This window comes from Hemibagrus wyckioides, linkage group LG26 (genome assembly GCF_019097595.1).
Source record: "Hemibagrus wyckioides isolate EC202008001 linkage group LG26, SWU_Hwy_1.0, whole genome shotgun sequence".
Taxonomy (NCBI): Eukaryota; Metazoa; Chordata; class Actinopteri; order Siluriformes; family Bagridae; genus Hemibagrus; species Hemibagrus wyckioides.
The window spans coordinates 8,026,158-8,040,220 of record NC_080735.1 but is presented as its reverse complement, the minus strand read 5'-3'; positions in this window follow the sequence as shown (position 1 = coordinate 8,040,220).

Below are 14,063 nucleotides of genomic sequence, written 5' to 3'. Positions count from 1 at the left end.
CTTTATTTATTTTTATTTTTATTTTTCACAGCTTCTCTTATTGTTCTCTCATCTCTCATTCTCTCATCTGTCTTGCTGCTTGTATCTTGTCTACTTCATGCTCTTGGTGACTTTTCTATCCTATTATTTTGAGGGTGGAAGCATCAGAGAGCATCTCAGTGTCTTGAGTAAAACGGTCAATTACCATACTAGTATTTATAATGCTGAGAATTCCTTTTTCAATAGACAGAACAGCCGAATGATGGAGTCTGTTTTGGCCCATTGTTCCCCTAAGCCATGTATGTATTTTAACTTAAATACTGCATTAGTTGAATAATAGAAAGTCATGATGTTCAGACTGTAATGTCTTAGCGCTTTAACAGTTAATATTTTATTTAGATATATCTTTAGGATTATTTAATTTAAGGCTTTTGTACATCTTGGGTATTGAATAATAATCAAACGGGTCCTATATGTCAGGGGTTTTCAGAATCAGAGACAGGGGCCCTCCTTTTTGACACAACATACATTTGTTAGCCGACTTTTATCAACTTTGTTAACATTAAATACTAGAAGTTAGACTTTTATCTGAATAATAAGGTGTTTAGTCACGTGGTGTGAAAGGTGTAGGACATTACAGTATCGCGAGAGCAGTTCTAGAGGATAGTCCAGCACACACTCTCGCGGTATTTTGGCGCGTGAGCGTGTGTGTGTGTGTGTGTGTGTGTGTGTGTGTGTGTGTGTGTGTGTGTGTGTGTGTGTGCGCGCCCTCGTGCGGAGAAAGAAATCAGTCAAAATCGTGTACAGTAAACGGCAACAGTGCTCAACTAAAACGATTAACATTTCATTAATTCCTCTACACTCCAGTGGCAAAATTCGGGATAAAACATTCGGGGCTAGATTAAAATCATCAGAATGAATAGCCCTAGCGACGCCCCTGTCTGGCGTCATCTTTTTTTTCTTCTTAAAAAAAAAAAATCGGCAATTGCATGAACCCCTGGGACAGTCAGTATACAGTGTAATTTATACATTAAAATATATACACAGTTGTGCTCAAAAGTTTGTATACCTTGGGAGAATTTGCAAGATGTGTAAAACATTTTTAAAGAAAACATGTAAAGATATAAACATAAAGAGTGAGAAGGCAAACCAAATTTATTTTCTTTCTTATAGGACTCAAGATCATATGTAAGGCATAACAGAAATGCACAATCAAACACAACATGACAATAAAGAAAATGAGGAAATAATCCCTGTTCAAGAGTTTGCATACCTTTAGTTCTTAATATCGTGTATTGCCCTCTTTATCATCAATGATGGCATGCAGTCTTTTGTAATAATTGTGCATGAGGTCCTTATTTCTCTCAGGTGGTATAGCTGTCCATTCTTCTTGGCAAAATGCCTCCAGTTCCTGTAAATTTTTTGGTTGTCTTGCCCTAACTGCATGTTTGAGGTCTCTCCAAAGTGGCTGAATAATATTGAGGTCAGGAGTCTGTGATGGCCACTCCAGAACCTTCACCTTTTTTGCTGTAGCCATTGGAAGGTCAACTTCACCTTGTGCTTTGGATCATGTTGGAACATCTAAGAGCATCCCATGTGCAGCTTTCCTGCTGTTGAATGCAAATTGTCTGCCAGTATTTTTTGATAACATGCTGCATTCATCTTGTCATTAATTTTGACTAACTTCCTGTGCCACTGGAGCTCACACAGCCCTAAATCATAAGAGATCACTTTTCACCATAGGCCTTGTTGACTCCTCTCCAAACATAGCATTTATGGTTGTGACTATAAAGTTTAATTTTGATCTCATCACTCCAAATGACTCTGCTCCAGAAGCTGTGAGGCTTGTCTAGGTGTTGTCTGGTGTACTGAAAGCGGGCCTTTTTACGGCATGGGCAGAGTAACGGCTTTCTCCTGGGATTTTCTTTGCATCCTGAACAATTATTTTGGCAGTAGTGGGTGAAATCTTTCTTGGTCTACCTGACTGAGGCTTAGTATCAGCGGAAGCTCTTATTTTCTACTTCTTTTTCAGAGTTTGAACAGTACTGACTGGTAAGATTACAGGGTGAAGAGGTGAAGAAGGTACAGGAATTTAAGTACTTGGGGTCAACAGTCCAGAGTAATGGAGAGTGTGGGAAAGAGGTAAAGAAGCGAGTGCAGGCAGGTTGGAATGGGTGGAGAAAGGTATCGGGAGTTCTGTGTGATAGAAAAATTTCAGCGAGAATCATGGAGAAGGTGTATAAGACAGTGGTGAGACCGGCCATGATGTATAGTTTAGAGGCAATGTCACTGAGGAAGACACAGGAGTCAGAGCTGGAGGTAGCAGAGCTGAAGATGTTGAGGTTCTCTTTGGGAGTGACAAGGTTGGACAGGATTATGAACGAGTACATCAGAGGGACAGCTCATGTTGGACGTTTGGGGGACAAAGTTAGAGAGGCCAGGTTAAGATGGTTTGGACATGTTCAGAGGAGGGAGAGTGAGTATACTGGTAGGAGAATGTTGGACATGGAGCTGCCAGGTAGGAGGCAAAGAGGAAGGCCAAAGAGGAGGTATATGGATGTAATAAATGAGGATATGAAGCTAGTGGGTGTAAGTGTTGAGGATGCTGAAGATAGGGATAGGTGGAGAGAGATGATTCGCTGTGGCGACCCCTGAAGGGAAAAGCCGAAAGAAGAAGAAGAACAGTACTGACTGGCATTTTCATCTTTTTATATCCTTTTCCTGCTTTATAAAGTTCAACTACCTTATTACTATTACTATTATTATTACTATTATTATTAAATACTAGCATGGTAATTGACCGTTTTGCTCAAGTCAAGTCTCTGAGATACTCACTGATGACTCCACCCTCAAAGAAATAGGATAGAAAAGTCACCAAGTGCATGAAGTAGACAAGATACAAAAAACCCCAGAGATTTTGTGTGTTAAGGCACAATGCCCATACCACTACTGATGAGCACAACGAGTTTGAGGTATTGGCTTGGCCTCCAATTTCCACAGATGTCCATAGACAAACAATTCCTATCCATGGAGGCCCCACCTCACAACTTACAGGACTTAAAGGGTCTGCTGCTAATATCTTGGTGCCAGATACCACAGCACACCTTCAGGGATCTAGTGGAGTCCATGCCTCGACGGGTCAGGGCTGTTTTGGGCCGACCAATAAAATATTAGGAAGGTGGTCATAATGTCATGGCTGATTAGAGTACATGAGCTACCAGAATAAATTAAGGAACTAAGGAAAATAGGAAGCATAAGGATCTGAGCAATTTTGACAAGGGCCAGATTGTAATGGCTACATGACTTGGTCAGAGCATTCCCAAAAGGTGTTGATTTAGCCTTCAAATTCCCCAGATCTCAATCCAACAGACCATCTGTGGGTGGTGCTAGACCAACAAGTCTGATTCCTGAGGTCCCACCTCACTGGAGGAGCTACACAGTATCATGCCTGTGTTTTTTATGTTGAAGCTGATCGCTGTATGTATGATAAATATGTGTGTAAATTATATCATGACATATTTATAACCTCATGAAAAAACTAAATAAAGTGTATGTAATTTACTGCTTGCTGTTGACCACATTCACAAAAGGTGCCTTCAAGTCTTGTTGAAAATATTATAATTATGAGGTGAAAACACATGGAATTATAACATGAACTCTTTAGAAGCTAGGGGAGATTTCCAAATAATAATAATAATAATAATAATAATAATAATCATCATCATCATGGCTTCCCCTACTGTGAATGTGCAACCTAAGATTTAAGGAGTAATTTTGCATAAGTAAAAAATTCAGCTCTTGATTTTCTTTCAGTAAGTCAAAATGAAACATCTTGACATGACTTGATATTTCAACTCAAGGAGCTTTTATTGTTATTTCAATCAATCATATACAGCTGATGCAGTACACAGTGAAATTAAACGTTTCTCTGCTGCAGAGTCTAGCGGTCAGAGACGGTGCAGTTCCCAAACTGGGCAGTGACACAGCTACTGGGGATGGGAGATGAGCTTTCCCCAGCCTCTACAGAAAGTCTAGAAAAAGTCATGTTACTATTTACAAGCAATTCTACTGCAACAGCTTTGTGGGCTTGTTTCTCAATCCAGTTGCATTAAAGAGATCAAACATTACTGTAATATTAGCAAGTTGTTTTGTTTTTTTCAATTCACATCACAAGACCTTGGAATGATAAGAATCTGATAATTCTGTGGGTGTAAGATTTTTGAGATACAGACTATTATAGGAGTAGGAAGCAGATGAAATATTTCAGCTTTAATCATTCAGTCATTTTCCTTCAGCAATCAGGATCTTGAAAGTCAACATAAAATTCCAGTTTTCTCAAGAATGTGGATGTCTGAATGAGGACCAGCTTCATTCTTCAAGGCTCTACTTTTGTGTACAAATGTTTTCTTGGGTGTCTATAAATCAGAAACAGTCTGTTTTTTTCAATACTATTCCATATAAACAATTTCACTAACACAAAATTCATGTCATGTCACAGAGTTTTATTTTCAACAATTAGAAATTATAAACAGACTTTTCTACAATCTGGATCTCTTAAATTTGTGAAGGCTATAAAAATTAGAATTTTGTTATTTGACATTTTTCACAGTTTCAGTCATTCTTTAAAAAGGATTATGATATATGTATATTAATGAGAAATTCATTCTGTGTGTTTGGGTTACCTTTTAAAGGAACACTGTATATTGATGAATAGAAATGATCAGAATGAGGCTTCAATAGATGCTAATAAAATATTTTAATGAATTAATTTATATACACACTACACTAAAAGATAAAACTATTTACAGATAAAGAACTATTAACAGATGATTATGTAGAACGTAGATACAGCATCCTATATAGAGGGATAAGGGGGAAATTAGGGTTGTGGGATTGATAAAGGGAGAGGGAAAAATTCTACACAGGCTAAAAAAGATGTTCTTGAGTCCTGAAGACCAGTTAAAAAAAAGACGAGAGATTTATATACAGTCTTAGCTAAAATATAACAAAATTTATTTATACCTACTTGTGGAGAGCTTGAGCTATGTGGGGCAAATGTGGGGTTAGTAATGGAAATAAGTATGGAATCTGACGGATGAATGAAAAGGCAATTAACCTATTAAGTATAACTTACACTCACTGTCCACTTTAATACACCTATACACCTGCTCATTTATGCATTTATCCAATCAGCCAGTCATGTGACAGCAGCACAATACATCAATACATACAATTGAAAATGCTGATCTCTTGGAATTTTCACCCTCAACACTCTCTAGAGCAGGGGTAGGCAAGTTCGGTCCTAGAGAGCCACAGTCCTGCAGATTTCAGCTCCAGCCCTGGAAAAAAAAAAAAAAAAACTCACCTGCCTGTAGCCTTAGTAATCCTGAAGACCTTGATTAGCTTGTTCAGGTGTGTTTGATTAGGGTTGGAGCTGAAATCTGCAGGACTGCGGCTATCTAGGACCGGAGGATTCTTTACACAGAATGGTTTGAAAGAACAAAACAGAAAAAAACCTCTGAGTGTAGAGTCTGTATTCTGAAACATCTTGCTGATCAGAGGAGAATCACCAGGCTGGTTTGAGCTAACTGGAAGACTACAGCACCTTGAATAAGCACTCTACCACTGTGGTCAGCAGAAAAGTGTCATCCACATCAAAACTAGGCTAAGACCACATCAGACTCCACTCCTGTCAGCCAAGAACAGGAATTTGAGGCTAATATGGAGCACACATTCCTAGAAACTATAGTTAAAGCTTAAAGTGAGTCTCTGGGTAGGTCTGTCCCCATAATAGTCTCAAAACCTAATGTCTACTGCTGTTGTAGCCCATCCACCTGAAGGTTATAGTGGTGTAATGGTAGTTCGATCCAATCTGGCTATTTTACTTTGAGCTATCTTATCAACAAAGCATTTCCACCCACAGAACTGTCAATCACTCAGTGTGTTTTGTTTTTCACACCACTCTGTGTAAACTCAAAGCCACAGAAATCACACTTTTCACACACACACACACACACATTAAACACAAATCCAACAGTGTCACTGACTTAGAGATACAAAGCTATGAAATTGTGTATCGTGGCATCAGAAGATATTCCACACTTACAATAAGCACTGTAAAATACAGCTCTGCTGCAGGCTCCCACACATCCAGGTCCCACATGCTGAAGAGTGCCATCAGCTGCTGTAAGAATCCTCCCTCAAACTTTGAGAAAGAAAGACAACAAGCTCCATTAGTGCCATATATCATCACTGGGAAAATTCTAAATACAAGAAAAATATTCAACATTCAGGCATAATTTAGAAATCTTCTGATAAGACACTTACTGTCTCAGGTGTAAAGCCGTTCCCGTAATAGCCGACGATGAGCAATTCATAGAACACGTCCAAAACGTTGAAATGTTGGAGCTGCACAAACGTGAAAAATTCAAAAAAATGACATTACATATACATTGCTTTACATGTGGCAGTTCTATGATATCAAAATCTTTGATATTTAAACAAGTCATTTTCTACAGGCATTTGCAAGCTTATGCCGGCCCCAGAGAGCTCTGCTGCAATTGATTCCTGGTTAGACGATGTCCTCAGGAACCGGATCAGCGCCTCGTAGGCCAACTGTACATGACCTGTGTCCAGTGGAAGCGAAACAAAAACAAATCTCTATAACTCACTTTGTCTACGGTGTTCAACATGGCTACTTATTTTAAACCCTGCATGCATGTCCAGTTTTCCTTTAAAGATACACAGATGATAGAACACATAGCCCAAATTTTCATTATGGACATTTTATTTGAATATATTTCCTAAGAATGTCCTTCATTCATAACAAACTGTGATCATAATAAAACAGAAAATTAACTATTGATAGGAGAATAAAATTCACCTGGTTTTTAGCTGCTGCCAGTTGCATCACGATCTTCTTTCCGGTCAGAAACAGGAAGTTCTGATTAAGCATGCAGCCGAACATAGTCTGAATACAAGACAGCACACAATATAAGTTAAAGCAGAGTGGACTTTACCTGTGCAATAAAAGCAGCGACACAAAGGTTTTACTCACAGCAAACGCCTGGCGGAGAGCAGGCAGCTTCAAGCCGATATCCGTCACCTCTCTGTCTGAAAGTAGGCAGTTAAGGAACAATGAAAATGCTTAGTGTATGTTACACATAAATAACACCATTACACCATTAAACTGGGAAGAGGATTGTACCTAATAAAGGGCACCTCCGTCTCCTCTGGGCTAAATCTCTCCTCACACTCCTGCAAGGCAAATTAGCAATGAATCATTAAAACTATCCCATTCAGGAACATAGCAGCCTATGAAGATACACATCAGTTTGGAAACACAGAAATACCTCAGAGTCGCTCTATGAGGAGAGCAAACATCTTCCTTCACCCAAGTGGCAGTGTCCACCTGTCCATCTGCAGTCACATGCAGGTATGTGCAGGTCCATATTTATTTATTTATTAAATAAATAAATAAAAATTATTAATATATATTATTAAAGATTCTTAACATACATACTAAAAATATATAGATACTGAACAAATAATAATAAATAATATGTAATAAATTTTCCACATAATCCTCCGGTGCCACAAGGACGGATGATTCCATGCAGTTACAGCAAATGTATTCTGTAACCCTCCCAGATACACTCTTAAAAGACATTTTAAAGTGAACACAATTAATTACTGCAATTAACAAAAGATTTGTGATGCCATAACAAACAATCCCTTACCTTAATGCCAGTGAAACAGTCCTCAACACAGATATCATAAGGGATTCCCTGCAAATGCACAGCAAAATCAACTGAAACTCAAGATCTTTTTCACTAAAGTTCTCTTCTAATAATCATTAATGTCAATTCTCTTCATCAGAGTAATAAAGACTGTGATTACTTCGTGATTCAAGATGTACGTCTGTGTGGTTTCACACAGTCCACTCTCTGGACCCCTTAACACCATGAGGATGTCTCTCTTATTGTCCACTGACTAGAAATAGAAAAACAATTCTAAACATTAGAACTTGTAAAGACGTGTGTGTGTGTCTCAGCTGCAGCTAAATAGGATAAATATAGTCAGATAAATAGGACTATGTATCTGACACATACCTGGAGGACAGAGGGAGTATCAAGTGATTCTCCCAGCACATCCACAGAGTCTGTAAAAAATGAGTTTTCTGTGACTTCAATTACAACTAACATTTTCTATTGTACATGTAAAACCCAGAGCCAGGTTTATTAGTTAGTAGGTAAAATTAGGAGAAATATTGTATCGTGTTGAGATCTTAAAATGAGTAGCCATGTTTTCAAGTGCATTAGCATTCAGCTAACTATTAAACTGTATACTTCATGCCCAAGCATTAACAATAAAAGATAATATTTTGCGATCTGCTGGTTTTAATGTTTTATTCTACACAATAGAATATTTAGCTGTCGAGTATTAATATTATAGTGTATAATTATTAAAACGTTTATCCGAGTTCAGCAATCTAACTATCTTTATACTCACTATGATAGTGTACACGATGAACTACATTCCAAAGGCAGATAACACATTTGTACCAAAAAGACATTAATGACATTAAAAAGTACATTAATTTAACATGTAATTTGTGTAATAATGAAACACAGACAAATTCTCTAGATAAATAACATTAGGACAACAAATACACCGTCATTTAAAGCGGTAAACGTGGCGCGTGAGCTAGCTAATCACTATGCTAACCATGATTTAGTGTAAAACCAGTAGTCATTATTGTTAAAAGTGACCGACCAGTGAGGTAAACATTCTATTGCTGAAATAAAATAAATTCTTAAGCCAATGTCATCAATTCCGTTAACTATTTTTGCTGTGTAGTTTATTCCTATGGCTGAGTTCGCTAGCACGGTAACTAGCATTAGGCTAATTCGCGGCAAAAAGAGGATACTGCTGATTAACTAGATAACATTAGACTGTAACACAGTGTACCTTAAACATGATTTATTGTAAAAACACTATGATATTAAAGTCAAATCATCCTACCGTGAGCTGGTCAGGAGGAGCGCTTCATCTCCACAAGTAGCGCTAAATGCAGTAACCTGCACCTGCAGAGACACCCAGCAGCCCCGCAGCACAGGCCAGCTCACGGAGAGTCCAGTTCACGTCCGGTAGAAATCTTCGGAAATCCATTGGGGTTTTCTTCTCAAGTCTCTTTCTGTAGACTTGACAGCCGATGGTGATCCGGAGAGTAGGATCCGTGCACAGAACCCGGGGCTCGAGACCCACGTGGGATTGTCTGAGATGAGGATTGGGGTTAGTGCATAGAAACTTCCTTTATGGATTATTTAATAATAATTTAAAAAATAAAATGAAATAATTAAAAACAATTATATATATATATATATATATATATATATATATATATATATATATATATATATATATATATAATATATATATATATATAAGTATTTTCGTCTATGTTTTGTTAATAATATTTTGTATTTATGAATGGACTTTTATTTTTTACTGGGAAGAGTCTAAGGGACTTTTATTTTGCTGAAATATATTGAGCAGTGACTTTTTTGGGTAAGAAAAAATGTTATGAATGAAGAGCTCGTCATAGTGTCCGTGTTTTATTATTCTTATTAACCCCGAACACCCACAACACCTTAACTATTACACTAGGTAAGGAGGTGCAGTCTATACTACAGGGCAGAAAGGGCAATAAATCACACTATCTTCATTCAATAAAATAAACACTTTGTCCATACCTTCGGGATAAAATTGGATATGCCAATCCATTTATTGTCCATTTAGCTTTGCAAACAAAAAAGGAAGCATTCCGATACTTAAGTCCAACAAATATTTTATTCAAGACAACACGTAACACTCTTCCAGACTCTCTTCCAGACACAATCCATTCAAAATACTCAGATACGCCCTCTAGTGTCCGGAACAACAATTACGCATTAATATAATAACTCCAACAGCTATTTTGATTAATCCTTTGTCTTCAGAGTTAATCACTGCTATATTTATATCGTTTTTTTCAGTGTTTTATAGCCTGCTTATAATAATTATAATATCCACCTCCTCATTACCCTCTACTCCAACATGAGCTGGTCCCTATAAGAATTATTTCTGTTAAAATGTCTTTTCATGATGATTTTCCACTCAATAAAAGTACTGAATATGAATCAGAGCAACACTTAGTGGAAGGAATTTTTCTATTCACTGTAGAGAAGTTAACAACAGAGTTGAGTGAGTTTGACAGGGTCCAAATTGTGATGGCTAGATGTCTGGATCAGAGCATCTCCAAAACTGCAGCTCTTGTGGGGTGTTCCTGGTCTGCAGTGGTCAGTATCTATCAAAAGTGGTCCAAGGAAGGAAAAAAGTGCCAAAAGTGCCAAAAATGAGCATGTGAGCATCAGAACTGGACCAATGGAAGAAGGTGGTCTGGTCTGATGAACGTCACGTTTTATTTTACACCACGTGGATGGCCACGTTTGTGTGCGTTGCTTAACTGGGGAACACACAGCACCAGGATGCGCTATGGGAAGAAGGCAAGCCAGCAGAGGCAGTGTCATGCTTTGGGGAATGTTCTACTGGGAAACCTTGGGTCCTGCCATCCATGTGGATGTTACATTGACATGTACCACCTACCTAAGCATTGTTGCAGACCATGTTTCCCTTTCATGGAAACTGTATTCCCTGATGGCTGTGGTCTCTTTCAGCAGGATAATGCGCCGTGCCACAAAGGAAAAATGGTTCAGGAATGGTTTGATGAGCACAAGAATGAGTTTGAGGTGTTGACTTGGCCTCCAGTTTCCCCAGATCTCAATCCAATCGAGCATCTGTGAGATGTGCTGAACAAAGAAATCTGATCCATGGAGGCCCCACCTCGCAACTTGGAGGACTAAAAGGATCTGCTGCTAACATCTTGGTGCCAGATACCACAGCACACCTTCAGTGGAGTCCATGCCTCGACAGGTCAGGGCTATTTTGGCAGCAAAAGGGGGACCAACACAATATTAGGCAGGTGGTCATAATGTTATGGCTGATCAGTGTATAACTCGCCTGTACAGTATTATTACAGTTTATAATCAGGAAGTATTGTGCAACCAAGAGCTCTTGAGGAACTAATATGTCAGTATTGTTTCTGAGCTCATTATTGACATAGCACTAATTGCTTCCTGCTGGAAACTGACTGGGTCACAGGCTGTCCATCCAGATCTATCCCCAGAGAGAAAAATATTATGTAGCTTTGATCATGTGACATATTTTATCTGGAATTTGCCTGGGAACCCGAATTCAGCTGAAAGAGAAGTTCTGTTTGTTTTGTCAGAACATCAGCAATACTGCTCACGGTCACCCAGTAAATCCCAGCCGCTTTCTAGACTCCTGCATGTAGGTAGTCACATCCAGCTTCTTTCTGCGCACATAACTGGGCAGCTGAACTCCTGATTTATCCTGTACTTGGTAACTCGGTAATGACTCCAAACACAGGTCACATGCCCACTTTTGAGGCCTTGTACAGGATGGAGGTGTTCCTCTGACCCTTCCTAGCTGTCTCTATCACATCCTTGGCATAAGTCTGAAACTGCTTCTCTTCCTCTGCAATAAGCTGTGCATTCCTCACTTTACATTCCTGCTTCTGTTTTTCCCTGAGCTGCTTCTTCGCATGCTTCTCATTCTAGATGCCAACAAAAGTGGAGTTTGTAGTTATGTTAAATAAAGTCTAAAGAAATGTAAAGTTAAATAAAGTCCTGATATAAAACTAGAGAAAAAAATGAGCTGACTGACCATCTGATGGACATATGAGTCTTGTAGCAGTTTGACTGCCTCTTTCTTTTTCTGGGCCTTGATTTTCTGAGTTTGATGGTAGAGGAGATCTGCTGCTTTGTTTGCTTCAAGCGTCTCAGCAGACTCCTGCTTCTCCTTCTGCTTCCAGCTCTTTATGCTAAAATGGTATAATTGGAGACAAAAATACATTTAAATGCACCAAAAAATACCCAAGTAAAAGAAACCATTTAAAAAGTGTAAACCATTGAAACATTAAAGGTAAAATATTGTCTTGCTTTGACTCCTTATAGTTTAACATATTCCCAAAACTGGAATTTACCACAGCTTCTCTGTTTTCAGCAATACTCCTCAACACAGCAGCTTCCTTCTTCTCCTTCTGGCCTCAACAACAAGCTTCCGTTTCTCTTCTTCCATCTCCTGTTTCTTGGCGTTAGGCGCTTGGAAGATTTTCTTATTGGCCAACTCTTCCTGATTAAAGATAAAAAACATACAGGAGATTAGACTTATTTTAGTGCAATCTAGAGGTCTATACATTGACAAAAATCTATCACAATATTCAATTAAATAACATGAGAACATGCAAACGGAGAGCACACAGGGCAGAGGAGGGAACTGAACCCAACCCTGTAGATTATTTTTTAGATTTGATCAAATCACATTTCATAAAATGACCATTTTTTCCCCTAAAAACTGAGATACAGCTTCTGCACATTTTCTACTTGCTGCCCCCAAGTTTGAGAAGTAATTACTTTAAAAGCCTTCCTGTTCTTTCTCTTCTCCTCTTGCTTCTTCTGCTTGAGCATGGTTTGTTCCATTTCATAAAGCTCTTGGAAATGCTTGAGGTCTTTTGCGTTTTTCTTCTTTTCCATCATCTCCTTCTCTCTTGCCTGGTCACGCTCCATAACCCTAATAAACATAAGAATAATAATAAGAAGAATAAAAATAAGACACAGTTATAGCACACATGCTCCTCACTGAGCAAAACAGAGGTAACATGTTAGCTCTCATTTAAATCAAAGCAAAATTTTGTGGTTTCTCAACTACTTTGTTACACCAGAAACTAATAGCTATAATACTGTGCATATGTTGGTTAATCTGATACTTTCCTGTTGTTTCAAAAACTCAGCATGAGCCAGGCGCTTCTGCTTCCTCTCCTCAGCTTTCTCTCGCTGCTCCTGTAAAGCCAGCTCCGTGTTTCGTGCGATCATGGCCAAGATCTTTTCTTCTTTTTTAGCCTCAATTTCTTTTCTTTTTTTCAGCTCAATCTGAGCCTCCCTCTCTTTCAGGACTTCAGTCATCCACACAGCACTCTGGGGGAGAAATGATTTCAACAATAACAAAATGAACACAATATTTATGTGAAGGAAATCACAAAGAATATGATGCTGCATACAGTATATATGATGAAAAACAAGACACGAAATCCAATTAACAATATTCCTATATTAAAATAAAATCCTTTCACTGTCTGTCTGTTTAATCCCCGTGATGTGTTCAGTGACGTACAAAATTCTCAGGTGTTCTATGTATCTAATGTTCTGGGTATCTGATGTCATCTTCTTCTTAAAAAAAATAAAAATAAAAATGGGCAATATCATGAACCCCTGGGTTTGGGAGTGTCGTTCACTTCACCAGTGAAATGAGCAAAGAGGATTATTATTATTATTATTAGTAGTAGTAGTAGTAGTAGTAGTAGTAGTAGTAGTTATTAAACATAGACAGAAGTAATAAAAAACATTAAGACAATTTTTGGTTGCCAGAACATACATTTTTTAAGTTTGATTTTGTTTTGCCAGGAAAGTTTTCTTCACAGAAATAGAATGTTGTTTTTCATGTTTTTGCAGAACGCTCCCCTAACCTCACCCCATTATTTATTTTACATATTCACAAATTCAAATATTACAAGTCATAAATCAAATAATCAGTCAAAATATACAGGGGTTGGACAATGAAACTGAAACAAAAAAAAAAATGGCTAAATTTGACCAGCCTGGTGGCCAATCTTCACTGATTGCACATTCCACCAGTAAGAGCAGAGTGTGAAGGTTTAATTAGCAGAGTAATAGCACAGTTTTGCTTAAAATATTGCAATGCACACAACATTATGGGTGACATATCAGAGTTCAAAAGAGGACAAATTGTTGGTGCACGTCTCGCTGGCGCATCTGTGACTAAGACAGCAAGTCTTTGTGATGTATCAAGAGCCACGGTATCCAGGGTAATGTCAGCATACCACCAAGAAGGACGAACCACATCCAACAGGAGTAACTGTGGACGCAAGAGGAAGCTGTCTGAAA